Source organism: Saccoglossus kowalevskii, assembly GCF_978046115.1.
Source record: "Saccoglossus kowalevskii chromosome 4 unlocalized genomic scaffold, keSacKowa6.1 SUPER_4_unloc_1, whole genome shotgun sequence".
Taxonomy (NCBI): domain Eukaryota; kingdom Metazoa; phylum Hemichordata; class Enteropneusta; family Harrimaniidae; genus Saccoglossus; species Saccoglossus kowalevskii.
Genome location: NW_028188616.1, coordinates 639,140 through 652,349, shown reverse-complemented (window position 1 = coordinate 652,349; position 13,210 = coordinate 639,140). Strand labels below are relative to the sequence as shown.

The 13,210-nt window shown below is 43.8% G+C and overlaps 1 non-coding gene and 52 pseudogenes across 1 annotated transcript; all 53 read left to right on the top strand.

Moving 5' to 3' along the window:
• The first annotated feature begins 47 nt into the window (after positions 1 to 47).
• LOC146728486 (5S ribosomal RNA) lies at positions 48 to 167 on the top strand (annotated as a pseudogene).
• A 96-nt stretch (positions 168 to 263) lies between these two features.
• Positions 264 to 383, top strand: LOC146728485 (5S ribosomal RNA; annotated as a pseudogene).
• Positions 384 to 479: 96 nt separating this feature from the next.
• LOC146728484 (5S ribosomal RNA) lies at positions 480 to 599 on the top strand (annotated as a pseudogene).
• A 96-nt stretch (positions 600 to 695) lies between these two features.
• Positions 696 to 815, top strand: LOC146728483 (5S ribosomal RNA; annotated as a pseudogene).
• Positions 816 to 1,127: 312 nt separating this feature from the next.
• LOC146728482 (5S ribosomal RNA) lies at positions 1,128 to 1,247 on the top strand (annotated as a pseudogene).
• A 96-nt stretch (positions 1,248 to 1,343) lies between these two features.
• On the top strand, positions 1,344 to 1,463 carry LOC146728481 (5S ribosomal RNA; annotated as a pseudogene).
• A 95-nt stretch (positions 1,464 to 1,558) lies between these two features.
• Positions 1,559 to 1,678, top strand: LOC146728480 (5S ribosomal RNA; annotated as a pseudogene).
• A 96-nt stretch (positions 1,679 to 1,774) lies between these two features.
• Positions 1,775 to 1,894, top strand: LOC146728479 (5S ribosomal RNA; annotated as a pseudogene).
• A 96-nt stretch (positions 1,895 to 1,990) lies between these two features.
• LOC146728478 (5S ribosomal RNA) lies at positions 1,991 to 2,110 on the top strand (annotated as a pseudogene).
• A 96-nt stretch (positions 2,111 to 2,206) lies between these two features.
• On the top strand, positions 2,207 to 2,326 carry LOC146728477 (5S ribosomal RNA; annotated as a pseudogene).
• Positions 2,327 to 2,422: 96 nt separating this feature from the next.
• Positions 2,423 to 2,542, top strand: LOC146728476 (5S ribosomal RNA; annotated as a pseudogene).
• A 96-nt stretch (positions 2,543 to 2,638) lies between these two features.
• LOC146728475 (5S ribosomal RNA) lies at positions 2,639 to 2,758 on the top strand (annotated as a pseudogene).
• A 97-nt stretch (positions 2,759 to 2,855) lies between these two features.
• Positions 2,856 to 2,975, top strand: LOC146728474 (5S ribosomal RNA; annotated as a pseudogene).
• Positions 2,976 to 3,286: 311 nt separating this feature from the next.
• LOC146728473 (5S ribosomal RNA) lies at positions 3,287 to 3,406 on the top strand (annotated as a pseudogene).
• Positions 3,407 to 3,502: 96 nt separating this feature from the next.
• LOC146728472 (5S ribosomal RNA) lies at positions 3,503 to 3,622 on the top strand (annotated as a pseudogene).
• Positions 3,623 to 3,718: 96 nt separating this feature from the next.
• On the top strand, positions 3,719 to 3,838 carry LOC146728471 (5S ribosomal RNA; annotated as a pseudogene).
• Positions 3,839 to 3,934: 96 nt separating this feature from the next.
• LOC146728470 (5S ribosomal RNA) lies at positions 3,935 to 4,054 on the top strand (annotated as a pseudogene).
• A 96-nt stretch (positions 4,055 to 4,150) lies between these two features.
• On the top strand, positions 4,151 to 4,270 carry LOC146728469 (5S ribosomal RNA; annotated as a pseudogene).
• A 96-nt stretch (positions 4,271 to 4,366) lies between these two features.
• On the top strand, positions 4,367 to 4,486 carry LOC146728468 (5S ribosomal RNA; annotated as a pseudogene).
• A 96-nt stretch (positions 4,487 to 4,582) lies between these two features.
• LOC146728467 (5S ribosomal RNA) lies at positions 4,583 to 4,702 on the top strand (annotated as a pseudogene).
• A 311-nt stretch (positions 4,703 to 5,013) lies between these two features.
• On the top strand, positions 5,014 to 5,133 carry LOC146728466 (5S ribosomal RNA; annotated as a pseudogene).
• Positions 5,134 to 5,444: 311 nt separating this feature from the next.
• On the top strand, positions 5,445 to 5,564 carry LOC146728465 (5S ribosomal RNA; annotated as a pseudogene).
• Positions 5,565 to 5,660: 96 nt separating this feature from the next.
• LOC146728464 (5S ribosomal RNA) lies at positions 5,661 to 5,780 on the top strand (annotated as a pseudogene).
• A 96-nt stretch (positions 5,781 to 5,876) lies between these two features.
• Positions 5,877 to 5,996, top strand: LOC146728463 (5S ribosomal RNA; annotated as a pseudogene).
• Positions 5,997 to 6,093: 97 nt separating this feature from the next.
• Positions 6,094 to 6,213, top strand: LOC146728462 (5S ribosomal RNA; annotated as a pseudogene).
• Positions 6,214 to 6,524: 311 nt separating this feature from the next.
• Positions 6,525 to 6,644, top strand: LOC146728461 (5S ribosomal RNA; annotated as a pseudogene).
• Positions 6,645 to 6,740: 96 nt separating this feature from the next.
• LOC146728460 (5S ribosomal RNA) lies at positions 6,741 to 6,860 on the top strand (annotated as a pseudogene).
• Positions 6,861 to 6,956: 96 nt separating this feature from the next.
• On the top strand, positions 6,957 to 7,076 carry LOC146728459 (5S ribosomal RNA; annotated as a pseudogene).
• Positions 7,077 to 7,172: 96 nt separating this feature from the next.
• LOC146728458 (5S ribosomal RNA) lies at positions 7,173 to 7,292 on the top strand (annotated as a pseudogene).
• Positions 7,293 to 7,388: 96 nt separating this feature from the next.
• On the top strand, positions 7,389 to 7,508 carry LOC146728457 (5S ribosomal RNA; annotated as a pseudogene).
• Positions 7,509 to 7,604: 96 nt separating this feature from the next.
• Positions 7,605 to 7,721, top strand: LOC146728456 (5S ribosomal RNA; annotated as a pseudogene).
• A 99-nt stretch (positions 7,722 to 7,820) lies between these two features.
• On the top strand, positions 7,821 to 7,940 carry LOC146728455 (5S ribosomal RNA; annotated as a pseudogene).
• A 96-nt stretch (positions 7,941 to 8,036) lies between these two features.
• LOC146728454 (5S ribosomal RNA) lies at positions 8,037 to 8,156 on the top strand (annotated as a pseudogene).
• A 96-nt stretch (positions 8,157 to 8,252) lies between these two features.
• On the top strand, positions 8,253 to 8,372 carry LOC146728453 (5S ribosomal RNA; annotated as a pseudogene).
• A 96-nt stretch (positions 8,373 to 8,468) lies between these two features.
• Positions 8,469 to 8,588, top strand: LOC146728452 (5S ribosomal RNA; annotated as a pseudogene).
• Positions 8,589 to 8,684: 96 nt separating this feature from the next.
• Positions 8,685 to 8,804, top strand: LOC146728451 (5S ribosomal RNA; annotated as a pseudogene).
• A 96-nt stretch (positions 8,805 to 8,900) lies between these two features.
• On the top strand, positions 8,901 to 9,020 carry LOC146728450 (5S ribosomal RNA; annotated as a pseudogene).
• Positions 9,021 to 9,116: 96 nt separating this feature from the next.
• On the top strand, positions 9,117 to 9,236 carry LOC146728449 (5S ribosomal RNA; annotated as a pseudogene).
• Positions 9,237 to 9,333: 97 nt separating this feature from the next.
• LOC146728448 (5S ribosomal RNA) lies at positions 9,334 to 9,453 on the top strand (annotated as a pseudogene).
• Positions 9,454 to 9,764: 311 nt separating this feature from the next.
• LOC146728447 (5S ribosomal RNA) lies at positions 9,765 to 9,884 on the top strand (annotated as a pseudogene).
• A 96-nt stretch (positions 9,885 to 9,980) lies between these two features.
• LOC146728446 (5S ribosomal RNA) lies at positions 9,981 to 10,100 on the top strand (annotated as a pseudogene).
• A 96-nt stretch (positions 10,101 to 10,196) lies between these two features.
• Positions 10,197 to 10,316, top strand: LOC146728445 (5S ribosomal RNA; annotated as a pseudogene).
• A 96-nt stretch (positions 10,317 to 10,412) lies between these two features.
• LOC146728444 (5S ribosomal RNA) lies at positions 10,413 to 10,532 on the top strand. Its single transcript, XR_014928620.1, has one exon. It is a non-coding gene; the product is annotated as a 5S ribosomal RNA (ribosomal RNA).
• A 312-nt stretch (positions 10,533 to 10,844) lies between these two features.
• LOC146728443 (5S ribosomal RNA) lies at positions 10,845 to 10,964 on the top strand (annotated as a pseudogene).
• Positions 10,965 to 11,060: 96 nt separating this feature from the next.
• Positions 11,061 to 11,180, top strand: LOC146728442 (5S ribosomal RNA; annotated as a pseudogene).
• A 96-nt stretch (positions 11,181 to 11,276) lies between these two features.
• Positions 11,277 to 11,396, top strand: LOC146728441 (5S ribosomal RNA; annotated as a pseudogene).
• A 96-nt stretch (positions 11,397 to 11,492) lies between these two features.
• LOC146728440 (5S ribosomal RNA) lies at positions 11,493 to 11,612 on the top strand (annotated as a pseudogene).
• A 312-nt stretch (positions 11,613 to 11,924) lies between these two features.
• On the top strand, positions 11,925 to 12,044 carry LOC146728439 (5S ribosomal RNA; annotated as a pseudogene).
• A 96-nt stretch (positions 12,045 to 12,140) lies between these two features.
• Positions 12,141 to 12,260, top strand: LOC146728438 (5S ribosomal RNA; annotated as a pseudogene).
• A 96-nt stretch (positions 12,261 to 12,356) lies between these two features.
• On the top strand, positions 12,357 to 12,476 carry LOC146728437 (5S ribosomal RNA; annotated as a pseudogene).
• A 96-nt stretch (positions 12,477 to 12,572) lies between these two features.
• Positions 12,573 to 12,692, top strand: LOC146728436 (5S ribosomal RNA; annotated as a pseudogene).
• Positions 12,693 to 12,788: 96 nt separating this feature from the next.
• On the top strand, positions 12,789 to 12,908 carry LOC146728435 (5S ribosomal RNA; annotated as a pseudogene).
• A 96-nt stretch (positions 12,909 to 13,004) lies between these two features.
• LOC146728434 (5S ribosomal RNA) lies at positions 13,005 to 13,124 on the top strand (annotated as a pseudogene).
• The last annotated feature ends 86 nt before the right edge of the window (positions 13,125 to 13,210 follow it).

Sequence of the window (13,210 nt, the reverse complement as noted above, 5' to 3'; positions counted from 1 at the left end):
TTGCCTAGCCGAAGTATTAAATTACATCCAATTCTGACGAGTATTCAGCCTACGGCCAAACCATTGCAGAATACACCAGTTCTCGTCCGATCACTGAAGTTAAGCTGCATCGGGCGTGGTTAGTACTTGCATGGGAGACCGGCTGGGAATACCACGTGCAGTAGGCTGATGAACATTTTTATTCCACCGTACATACTAACTTTTTTCCATGAATTTTTGCCTAGCCAAAGCATTAAATGACATCCAATTGCGACGAATATTCAGCCTACTGCCAAACCAATGTAGAATACACCTGTTCTCGTCTGATCACTGAAGTTAATCTGCATCGGGCATGGTTAGTACTAGCATGGGAGACCTGCTGGGAATACCACGTGCAGTAGGCTTATCAACATTTTTATTCCACCGTACATACCAACTTTTTCTCGGGATTTGTTGCCTAGCCGAAGTATTAAATTACATCCAATTCTGACAAATATTCAGTCTACTGCCAAACCATTGCAGAATACACCAGTTCTCGTCCGATTACTGAAGTTAAGCCGCATCGGGCGTGGTTAGTACTTGCACAGGAGACCAGCTGGGAATACCACGTGCAGTAGGCTCATCAACATTTTTATTCCACATTACATACTAACTTTTTCCCATGATTTTTTGCCTAGACGAAGCATTAAATGACATACAATTCGGACGAATATTCAACCTACTGCCAAACCATTGCAGAATACACCAGTTCTCGTCCGATCACTGAAGTTAATCTGCATCGGGCGTGGTTAGTACTTGGATGGGAGACCGGCAGGGAATACCACGTGCAGTAGGCTGATGAACATTTTTATTCCATCGTACATACTAAAATTTTTCCATGATTTTTTGCCTAGCCGAAGCATTAAATGACATCCAATTTCGACGAATATTCAGCCTACAGCCAAACCAAAGCAGAGTACACCAGTTCAGGTCCGATTACTGAAGTTAATCTGCATCGGGCATGGTTAGTACTTGCATGGGAGACCGGCTGGGAATAACACGTGCAGTAGGCTTATCAACAATTTTATTTCACCGTACATACCAACTTTTTCCCGGGATTTGTTGCCTAGCCATAGTATTAAATTACATCCAATTCCGACGAATATTCAGCCTACTGCCAAACCAGTGTAGAATACACCAGTTCTCGTCCGATCACTGAAGTTAATCTGCATCGGGCATGGTTAGTACTTGCATGGGAGACCGGCTGGGAATACCACGTGCAGTAGGCTTATCAACATTTTTATTTCACCGTACATACCAACTTTTTCCCGGGATTTGTTGCCTAGCCGAAGCATTAAATGACATACAATTCGGACGAATATTCAGCCTACTGCCAAACCATTGCAGAATACACCAGTTCTCGTCCGATCACTAAAGTTAAGATGCATCTGGCGTGGTTAGTACTTGCATGGGAGACCGGCTGGGAATACCACGTGCATTAGGCTCAACAACATTTTTATACCACCGTACGTACTAACTTTTCCCGGGATTTTTTGCCTAGCCGAAGTATTAAATTACATCCTATTCCGACAAATATTCAGCCTACTGCCAAACCATTGCAGAATACACCCGTTCTCGTCCAATCACTGAAGTTAAGCTGCATCGGGCGTGGTTAGTACTTGGATGTGAGACCGGCTGGGAATACCATGTGCAGTACGCTCATCAACATTTTTATTCCACATTACTTACTAACATTTTCCCGATATTTTTTGCTTAGCCGAAGCATTAAATGACATCCAATTCCGATGAATATTCAGCCTACTGCCAAAACATTTCAGAATACACCAGTTCTCGTCCGATCAAGGAAGTTAAGCTGCATCGGGCGTGGCTAGTACTAGCATGAGAGACCTGCTGGGAATACCACGTGCAGTAGGCTTATCAACATTTTTATTCCACCGTACATACTAAATTTTTCCCATGATTTTTTGCCTAGCAGAAGCATTTAATGACATCCAATTCCGACGAATGTTCAGCCTACTGCCAAACCATTGCAGAATACACCAGTTCTCGTCCGATCACTGAAGTTAAGCTGCATCGGGCATGGTTAGTACTTGCATGGGAGACCGGCTGGGAATACCACGTGCAGTAGGCTGATGAACATTTTTATTCCACCGTACATACTAACTTTTTTCCATGAATTTTTGCCTAGCCGAAGCATTAAATGACATCCAATTGCGACGAATATTCAGCCTACTGCCAAACCAATGCAGAATACACCAGTTCTCGTCCTATCACTGAAGTTAATCTGCATCGGGCTTGGTTAGTACTTGCATGGGAGACCGGCTGGGAATACCACGTGCAGTTGGCTTATCAACATTTTTATTTCACCGTACATACCAACTTTTTCCCGGGATTTGTTGGCTAGCCGAAGTATTAAATTACATCCAATTCCGACAAATATTCAGCCTACTGCCAAACCATTGCAGAGCACACCAGTTCTCGTCCGATCGCTGAAGTTAAGCTGCATCGGGCGTGGTTAGTACTTGCATGGGAGACCGGCTGGGAATACCACGTGCAGTAGGCTTATCAACATTTTTATTCCACCGTACATGCTAACTTTTCCCCGGGATTTTTTGCCTAGCCGAAACGTTAAACGACATCCAATTCTGACAAATATTCAGCCTACTGCTAAACCATTGCAGAACACACCAGTTCTCGTCCGATCACTGAAGTTAAGCTGCATCGGGCGTGGTTAGTACTTGCATGGGAGACTGGCTGGGAATACCACGTGCAGTAGGGTGATGAACATTTTTATTCCACATTACATACTAACTTTTTCCTATGATTTTTTTGCCTAGCCATAGCATTAAATGACATCCAATTCCGACGAATATTCTGCCTACTGCCAAACCATTGCAGAATACACCTGTTCTCGTCCGATCACTGAAGTTAAGCTGCATCGGGCGTGGTTAGTACTTGCATGGGAGACTGGCTGGGAATACCACGTGCAGTAGGCTGATGAACATTTTTATTCCATCGTACATACTAACATTTTCCATGATTTTTTGCCTAGCCGAAGCATTAAATGACATCCAATTGCGACGAAAATTCAGCCAACTGCCAAACCGATGCTGAATACACCAGCTCTCGTCCGATACCTGAAGTTAATTTGCATTGGGCATGCTTAGTACTTGCATGGGAGATCAGTTGGGAATACAACGTGCAGTAGGTTTATCAACATTTTTATTCCACCGTACATACCAACTTTTTCCCGGCATTTGTTGCCTAGCCGAAGTATTAAATTACATCCAATTCCGACGAGTATTCAGCCTACGGCCAAACCATTGCAGAATACACCAGTTCTCGTCCGATCACTGAAGTTAAGCTGCATCGGGCGTGGTTAGTACTTGCATGGGAGACCGGCTGGGAATACCACGTGCAGTAGGCTGATGAACATTTTTATTCCACCGTACATACTAACTTTTTTCCATGAATTTTTGCCTAGCCGAAGCATTAAATGACATCCAATTGCGACGAATATTCAGCCTACTGCCAAACCAATGCAGAATACACCAGTTCTCGTCTGATCACTGAAGTTAATCTGCATCGGGCATGGTTAGTACTAGCATGGGAGACCTGCTGGGAATACCACGTGCAGTAGGCTTATCAACATTTTTATTCCACCGTACATACCAACTTTTTCTAGGGATTTGTTGCCTAGCCGAAGTATTAAATTACATCCAATTCTGACAAATATTCAGTCTACTGCCAAACCATTGCAGAATACACCAGTTCTCGTCCGATCACTGAAGCTAAGCCGCATCGGGCGTGGTTAGTACTTGCACGGGAGACCGGCTGGGAATACCTCGTGCAGCAGGCTCATCAACATTTTTATTCCACATTACATGCTAACTTTTTCCCATGATTTTTTGCCTAGACGAAGCATTAAATGACATACAATTAGGACGAATATTCAGCCTACTGCCAAACCATTGCAGAATACACCAGTTCTCGTCCGATCACTGAAGTTAAGCTGCATCGGGCATGGTTAGTACTTGCATGGGAGACTGGCTGGGAATACCACGTGCAGTAGGCTTATCAACATTTTTATTTCACCGTACATACCAACTTTTTCCTGGGATTTGTTGCCTAGCCGAAGTATTAAATTACATCCAATTCCGACGAATATTCAGCCTACTGCCAAACCATTGCAGAGTACACCAGTTCTCGTCCGATCGCTGAAGTTAAGCTGCATCGGGCGTGGTTAGTACTTACATGGGAGACCTTCTGGGAATACCACGTGCAGTTTTCTCATCAACATTTTTATTCCATAGTACATACTAACTTTTTCCCGGGATTTTTTGCCTAGTCGAAGCATTAAACGACATCTAATTCTGACGAATATTCAGACTTCTGTCAAACCAGTGTAGAATACACCAGTTCTCGTCCGATCACTGAAGTTAATCTGCATCGGGCATGGTTAGTACTTGCATGGGAGACCGGCTGGGAATACCACGTGCAGTTGGCTTATCAACATTTTTATTTCACCGTATATACCAACTTTTTCCCGGGATTTGTTGCCTAGCCGAAGTATTAAATTACATCCAATTCCGACAAATATTCAGCCTACTGCCAAACCATTGCAGAGTACACAAGTTCTCGTCCGATCGCTGAAGTTAAGCTGCATCGGGCGTGGTTAGTACTTGCATGGAAGACTGGCTGGGAATACCACGTGCAGTAGGCTTATCAACATTTTTAATCCACCGTACATGCTAACTTTTCCCCGGGATTTTTTGCCTAGCCGAAACGTTAAACGACATCCAATTCTGACAAATATTCAGCCTACTGCCAAACCATTGCAGAACACACAGTTCTCGTCCGATCCCTGAAGTTTAGCTGCACCGGGCGTGGTTAGTACATGCATGAGAGACCGGCTGGGAATACGACGTGCAGTAGGCTCATCAACATTTTTATTCCACATTACATGCTAACTTTTTCCCATGATTTTTTGCCTAGACGAAGCATTAAATGACATACAATTAGGATGAATATTCAGCCTACTGCCAAACCATTGCAGAATACACCAGTTCTCGTCCGATCACCGAAGTTAAGCTGCATCGGGCGTGGTTAGTACTTGCATGGGAGACTGGCTGGGAATACCACGTGCAGTAGGCTGATGAACATTTTTATTCCATCGTACATACTAACTTTTTCCATGATTTTTTGCCTAGCCGAAGCATTAAATGACATCCAATTGCGACGAAAATTCAGCCTACTGCCAAACCGATGCTGAATACACCAGCTCTCGTCCGATACCTGGAGTTAATTTGCATCGGGCATGCTTAGTACTTGCGTGGGAGATCAGTTGGGAATACCACGTGCAGTAGGCTGATGAACATTTTTATTCCACCGTACATACTAACTTTTTTCCATGAATTTTTGCCTAGCCGAAGCATTAAATGACATCCAATTGCGTCGAATATTCAGCCTACTGCCAAACCAATGCCGAATACGCCAGTTCTCGTCTGATCACTGAAGTTAATCTGCATCGGGCATGGTTAGTACTTGCATGGGAGACCGGCTGGGAATACCACGTGCAGTTGGCTTATCAACATTTTTATTTCACCGTACATACCAACTTTTTCCCGGGATTTGTTGCCTAGCCGAAGTATTAAATTACATCCAATTCCGACAAATATTCAGCCTACTGCCAAACCATTGCAGAGTACACCAGTTCTCGTCCGATCGCTGAAGTTAAGCTGCATCGGGCGTGGTTAGTACTTGCATGGAAGACCGGCTGGGAATACCACGTGCAGTAGGCTTATCAACATTTTTATTCCACCGTACATGCTAACTTTTCCCCGGGATTTTTTGCCTAGCCGAAACGTTAAACGACATCCAATTCTGACAAATATTCAGCCTACTGCCAAACCATTGCAGAACACACCAGTTCTCGTCCGATCACTGAAGTTAAGCTGCATCGGGCGTGGTTAGTACTTGCATGGGAGACTGGCTGGGAATATCACGTGCAGTAGGCTGATGAACATTTTTATTCCACATTACATACTAACTTTTTCCTATGATTTTTTTGCCTAGCCGTAGCATTAAATGACATCCAATTCCGACGAATATTCTGCCTACTGCCAAACCATTGCAGAATACACCTGTTCTCGTCCGATCACTGAAGTTAAGCTGCATCGGGCGTGGTTAGTACTTGCATGGGAGACTGGCTGGGAATACCACGTGCAGTAGGCTGATGAACATTTTTATTCCATCGTACATACTAACATTTTCCATGATTTTTTGCCTAGCCGAAGCATTAAATGACATCCAATTGCGACGAAAATTCAGCCTACTGCCAAACCGATGCTGAATACACCAGCTCTCGTCCGATACCTGAAGTTAATTTGCATTGGGCATGCTTAGTACTTGCATGGGAGATCAGTTGGGAATACAACGTGCAGTAGGTTTATCAACATTTTTATTCCACCGTACATACCAACATTTTCCCGGCATTTGTTGCCTAGCCGAAGTATTAAATTACATCCAATTCTGACGAGTATTCAGCCTACGGCCAAACCATTGCAGAATACACCAGTTCTCGTCCGATCACTGAAGTTAAGCTGCATCGGGCGTGGTTAGTACTTGCATGGGAGACCGGCTGGGAATACCACGTGCAGTAGGCTGATGAACATTTTTATTCCACCGTACATACTAACTTTTTTCCATGAATTTTTGCCTAGCCAAAGCATTAAATGACATCCAATTGCGACGAATATTCAGCCTACTGCCAAACCAATGTAGAATACACCTGTTCTCGTCTGATCACTGAAGTTAATCTGCATCGGGCATGGTTAGTACTAGCATGGGAGACCTGCTGGGAATACCACGTGCAGTAGGCTTATCAACATTTTTATTCCACCGTACATACCAACTTTTTCTCGGGATTTGTTGCCTAGCCGAAGTATTAAATTACATCCAATTCTGACAAATATTCAGTCTACTGCAAAACCATTGCAGAATACACCAGTTCTCGTCCGATTACTGAAGTTAAGCCGCATCGGGCGTGGTTAGTACTTGCACAGGAGACCAGCTGGGAATACCACGTGCAGTAGGCTTATCAACATTTTTATTCCACATTACATACTAACTTTTTCCCATGATTTTTTGCCTAGACGAAGCATTAAATGACATACAATTCGGACGAATATTCAACCTACTGCCAAACCATTGCAGAATACACCAGTTCTCGTCCGATCACTGAAGTTAATCTGCATCGGGCGTGGTTAGTACTTGGATGGGAGACCGGCAGGGAATACCACGTGCAGTAGGCTGATGAACATTTTTATTCCATCGTACATACTAAAATTTTTCCATGATTTTTTGCCTAGCCGAAGCATTAAATGACATCCAATTTCGACGAATATTCAGCCTACTGCCAAACCAAAGCAGAGTACACCAGTTCAGGTCCGATTACTGAAGTTAATCTGCATCGGGCATGGTTAGTACTTGCATGGGAGACCGGCTGGGAATACCACGTGCAGTAGGCTTATCAACAATTTTATTTCACCGTACATACCAACTTTTTCCCGGGATTTGTTGCCTAGCCATAGTATTAAATTACATCCAATTCCGACGAATATTCAGCCTACTGCCAAACCATTGCAGAGTACACCAGTTCTCGTCCGATCGCTGAAGTTAAGCTGCATCGGGCGTGGTTAGTACTTACATGGGAGACCTGCTGGGAATACCACGTGCAGGTTTCTCATCAACACTTTTATTCCATAGTACATACTAACTTTTCCCCGGGATTTTTTGCCTAGTCGAAGCATTAAACGACATCTAATTCTGACAAATATTCAGACTTCTGTCAAACCAGTGTAGAATACACCAGTTCTCGTCCGATCACTGAAGTTAATCTGCATCGGGCATGGTTAGTACTTGCATGGGAGACCGGCTGGGAATACCACGTGCAGTAGGCTTATCAACATTTTTATTTCACCGTACATACCAACTTTTTCCCGGGATTTGTTGCCTAGCCGAAGCATTAAATGACATACAATTCGGACGAATATTCAGCCTACTGCCAAACCATTGCAGAATACACCAGTTCTCGTCCGATCACTAAAGTTAAGATGCATCTGGCGTGGTTAGTACTTGCATGGGAGACCGGCTGGGAATACCATGTGCAGTACGCTCATCAACATTTTTATTCCACATTACTTACTAACATTTTCCCGATATTTTTTGCTTAGCCGAAGCATTAAATGACATCCAATTCCGATGAATATTCAGCCTACTGCCAAAACATTTCAGAATACACCAGTTCTCGTCCGATCAAGGAAGTTAAGCTGCATCGGGCGTGGCTAGTACTAGCATGAGAGACCTGCTGGGAATACCACGTGCAGTAGGCTTATCAACATTTTTATTCCACCGTACATACTAAATTTTTCCCATGATTTTTTGCCTAGCAGAAGCATTTAATGACATCCAATTCCGACGAATATTCAGCCTACTGCCAAACCATTGCAGAATACACCAGTTCTCGTCCGATCACTGAAGTTAAGCTGCATCGGGCATGGTTAGTACTTGCATGGGAGACCGGCTGGGAATACCACGTGCAGTAGGCTGATGAACATTTTTATTCCACCGTACATACTAACTTTTTTCCATGAATTTTTGCCTAGCCGAAGCATTAAATGACATCCAATTGCGACGAATATTCAGCCTACTGCCAAACCAATGCAGAATACACCAGTTCTCGTCCTATCACTGAAGTTAATCTGCATCGGGCTTGGTTAGTACTTGCATGGGAGACCGGCTGGGAATACCACGTGCAGTTGGCTTATCAACATTTTTATTTCACCGTACATACCAACTTTTTCCCGGGATTTGTTGGCTAGCCGAAGTATTAAATTACATCCAATTCCGACAAATATTCAGCCTACTGCCAAACCATTGCAGAGTACACCAGTTCTCGTCCGATCGCTGAAGTTAAGCTGCATCGGGCGTGGTTAGTACTTGCATGGGAGACCGGCTGGGAATACCACGTGCAGTAGGCTTATCAACATTTTTATTCCACCGTACATGCTAACTTTTCCCCGGGATTTTTTGCCTAGCCGAAACGTTAAACGACATCCAATTCTGACAAATATTCAGCCTACTGCTAAACCATTGCAGAACACACCAGTTCTCGTCCGATCACTGAAGTTAAGCTGCATCGGGCGTGGTTAGTACTTGCATGGGAGACTGGCTGGGAATACCACGTGCAGTAGGCTGATGAACATTTTTATTCCACATTACATACTAACTTTTTCCTATGATTTTTTTGCCTAGCCATAGCATTAAATGACATCCAATTCCGACGAATATTCTGCCTACTGCCAAACCATTGCAGAATACGCCTGTTCTCGTCCGATCACTGAAGTTAAGCTGCATCGGGCGTGGTTAGTACTTGCATGGGAGACTGGCTGGGAATACCACGTGCAGTAGGCTGATGAACATTTTTATTCCATCGTACATACTAACATTTTCCATGATTTTTTGCCTAGCCGAAGCATTAAATGACATCCAATTGGGACGAAAATTCAGCCTACTGCCAAACCGATGCTGAATACACCAGCTCTCGTCCGATACCTGAAGTTAATTTGCATTGCGCATGCTTAGTACTTGCATGGGAGATCAGTTGGGAATACAACGTGCAGTAGGTTTATCAACATTTTTATTCCACCGTACATACCAACTTTTTCCCGGCATTTGTTGCCTAGCCGAAGTATTAAATTACATCCAATTCCGACGAGTATTCAGCCTACGGCCAAACCATTGCAGAATACACCAGTTCTCGTCCGATCACTGAAGTTAAGCTGCATCGGGCGTGGTTAGTACTTGCATGGGAGACCGGCTGGGAATACCACGTGCAGTAGGCTGATGAACATTTTTATTCCACCGTACATACTAACTTTTTTCCATGAATTTTTGCCTAGCCGAAGCATTAAATGACATCCAATTGCGACGAATATTCAGCCTACTGCCAAACCAATGCAGAATACACCAGTTCTCGTCTGATCACTGAAGTTAATCTGCATCGGGCATGGTTAGTACTAGCATGGGAGACCTGCTGGGAATACCACGTGCAGTAGGCTTATCAACATTTTTATTCCACCGTACATACCAACTTTTTCTCGGGATTTGTTGCCTAGCCGAAGTATTAAATTACATCCAATTCTGACAAATATTCAGTCTACTGCCAAACCATTGCAGAATACACCAGTTCTCGTCCGATTACTGAAGTTAAGCCGCATCGGGCGTGGTTAGTACTTGCACAGGAGAACAGCTGGGAATACCACGTGCAGTAGGCTCATCAACATTTTTATTCCACATTACATACTAACTTTTTCCCATGATTTTTTGCCTAGACGAAGCATTAAATGACATACAATTCGGACGAATATTCAGCCTACTGCCAAACCATTGCAGAATACACCAGTTCTCGTCCGATCACTGAAGTTAAGCTGCATCGGGCGTGGTTAGTACTTGGATGGGAGACCGGCAGGGAATACCACGTGCAGTAGGCTGATGAACATTTTTATTCCATCGTACATACTAAAATTTTTCCATGATTTTTTGCCTAGCCGAAGCATTAAATGACATCCAATTTCGACGAATATTCAGCCTACTGCCAAACCAAAGCAGATTTCACTAGTTCAGGTCCGATTACTGAAGTTAATCTGCATCGGGCATGGTTAGTACTTACATGGGAGACCTGCTGGGAATACCACGTGCAGTTTTCTCATCAACACTTTTATTCCATAGTACATACTAACTTTTCCCCGGGATTTTTTGCCTAGTCGAAGCATTAAACGACATCTAATTCTGACGAATATTCAGACTTCTGTCAAACCAGTGTAGAATACACCAGTTCTCGTCCGATCACTGAAGTTAATCTGCATCGGGCATGGTTAGTACTTGCATGGGAGACCGGCTGGGAATACCACGTGCAGTAGGCTTATCAACATTTTTATTTCACCGTACATACCAACTTTTTCCCGGGATTTGTTGCCTAGCCGAAGTATTAAATTACATCCTATTCCGACAAATATTCAGCCTACTGCCAAACCATTGCAGAATACACCCGTTCTCGTCCAATCACTGAAGTTAAGCTGCATCGGGCGTGGTTAGTACTTGGATGTGAGACCGGCTGGGAATACCATGTGCAGTACGCTCATCAACATTTTTATTCCACATTACTTACTAACATTTTCCCGAGATTTTTTGCTTAGCCGAAGCATTAAATGACATCCAATTCCGATGAATATTCAGCCTACTGCCAAAACATTTCAGAATACACCAGTTCTCGTCCGATCAATGAAGTAAAGCTGCATCGGGCGTGGCTAGTACTAGCATGAGAGACCTGCTGGGAATACCACGTGCAGTAGGCTTATCAACATTTTTATTCCACCGTACATACTAACTTTTTCCCATGATTTTTTGCCTAGCAGAAGCATTTAATGACATCCAATTCCGACGAATATTCAGCCTACTGCCAAACCATTGCAGAATACACAAGTTCTCGTCCGATCACTGAAGTTAAGCTGCATCCGGCGTGGTTAGTACTTGCATGGGAGACCGGCTGGGAATACTACGTGCATTAGGCTCATCAACATTTTTATTCCACCGTACATACTAACATTTTCCCGAGATTGTTTGCATAGCCGAAGCATTAAACGACATACAATTCGGACGAACATTCAGCCTACTGCCAAGCCATTGCAAAATACACCAGTTCTCGTCCGATCACTGAAGTTAAGCTGCATCGAGCGTGGTTACTACTTGCATGGGAGACCGGCTGGGAATACCACGTGCATTAGTCTCATCAACATTTTTATTCCACCGTACAGACTAAATTTTTCCCGGGATTTTTTGCCTAGCCGAAGTATTAAGTTACATCCAATTCCGACGAATATTCAGCCTACTGCTAAACCATTGCAGAATACACCCGTTCTCGTCCGATCACTGAAGTTAAGCTGCATCGGGCGTGGTTAGTACTTGGTTGTGAGACCGGCTGGGAATACCACGTGCAGTACGCTCATCAACATTTTTATTCCACCGTACATACCAACATTTTCCCGGGATTTGTTGCCTAGCAGAAGTATTAAATTACATCCAATTCTGACAAATATTCAGCCTACTGCCAAACCATTGCAGAATACACCAGTTCTCGTCCGATCACTGAAGCTAAGCCGCATCGGGCGTGGTTAGTACTTGCACTGGAGACCGGCTGGGAATACCTCGTGCAGTAGGCTCATCAACATTTTTATTCCATATTACATGCTAACTTTTTCCCATGATTTTTTGCCTAGACGAAGCATTAAATGACATACAATTAGGACGAATATTCAGCCTACTGCCAAACCATTGCAGAATACACCAGTTCTCGTCCGATCACTGAAGTTAAGCTGCATCGGGTGTGGTTAGTACTTGCATGGGAGACCGGCTGGGAATACTACGTGCATTAGGCTCATCAACATTTTTATTCCACCGTACATACTAAATTTTTCCCGGGATTGTTTGCATAGCCGAAGCATTAAACGACATACAATTCGGACGAACATTCAGCCTACTGCCAAGCCATTGCAAAATACACCAGTTCTCGTCCGATCACTGAAGTTAAGCTGCATCGAGCGTGGTTATTACTTGCATGGGAGACCGGCTGGGAATACCACGTGCATTAGGCTCATCATCATTTTTATTCCACCGTACATACTAACTTTTTCCCGGGATTTTTTGCCTAGCCGAAGTATTAAGTTACATCCAATTCCGACGAATGTTCAGCCTACTGCCAAACCGTTGCAGAATACACCCGTTCTCGTCCTATCACTGAAGTTAATCTGCATCGGACATGGTTAGTACTTGCATGGGAGACCGGCTGGGAATACCACGTGCAGTTGGCTTATCAACATTTTTATTTCACCGTACATTCCAACTTTTTCCCGGGATTTGTTGCCTAGCCGAAGTATTAAATTACATCCAATTCCGACGAATATTCAGCCTACTGCCAAACCATTGCAGAGTACACCAGTTCTCGTCCGATCGCTGAAGTTAAGCTGCATCGGGCGTGGTTAGTACTTGCATTGGAGACCGGCTGGGAATACCACGTGCAGTAGGCTTATCAACATTTTTATTCCACCGTACATGCTAACTTTTCCCTGGGATTTTTTGCCTAGCCGAAACGTTAAACGACATCCAATTCTGA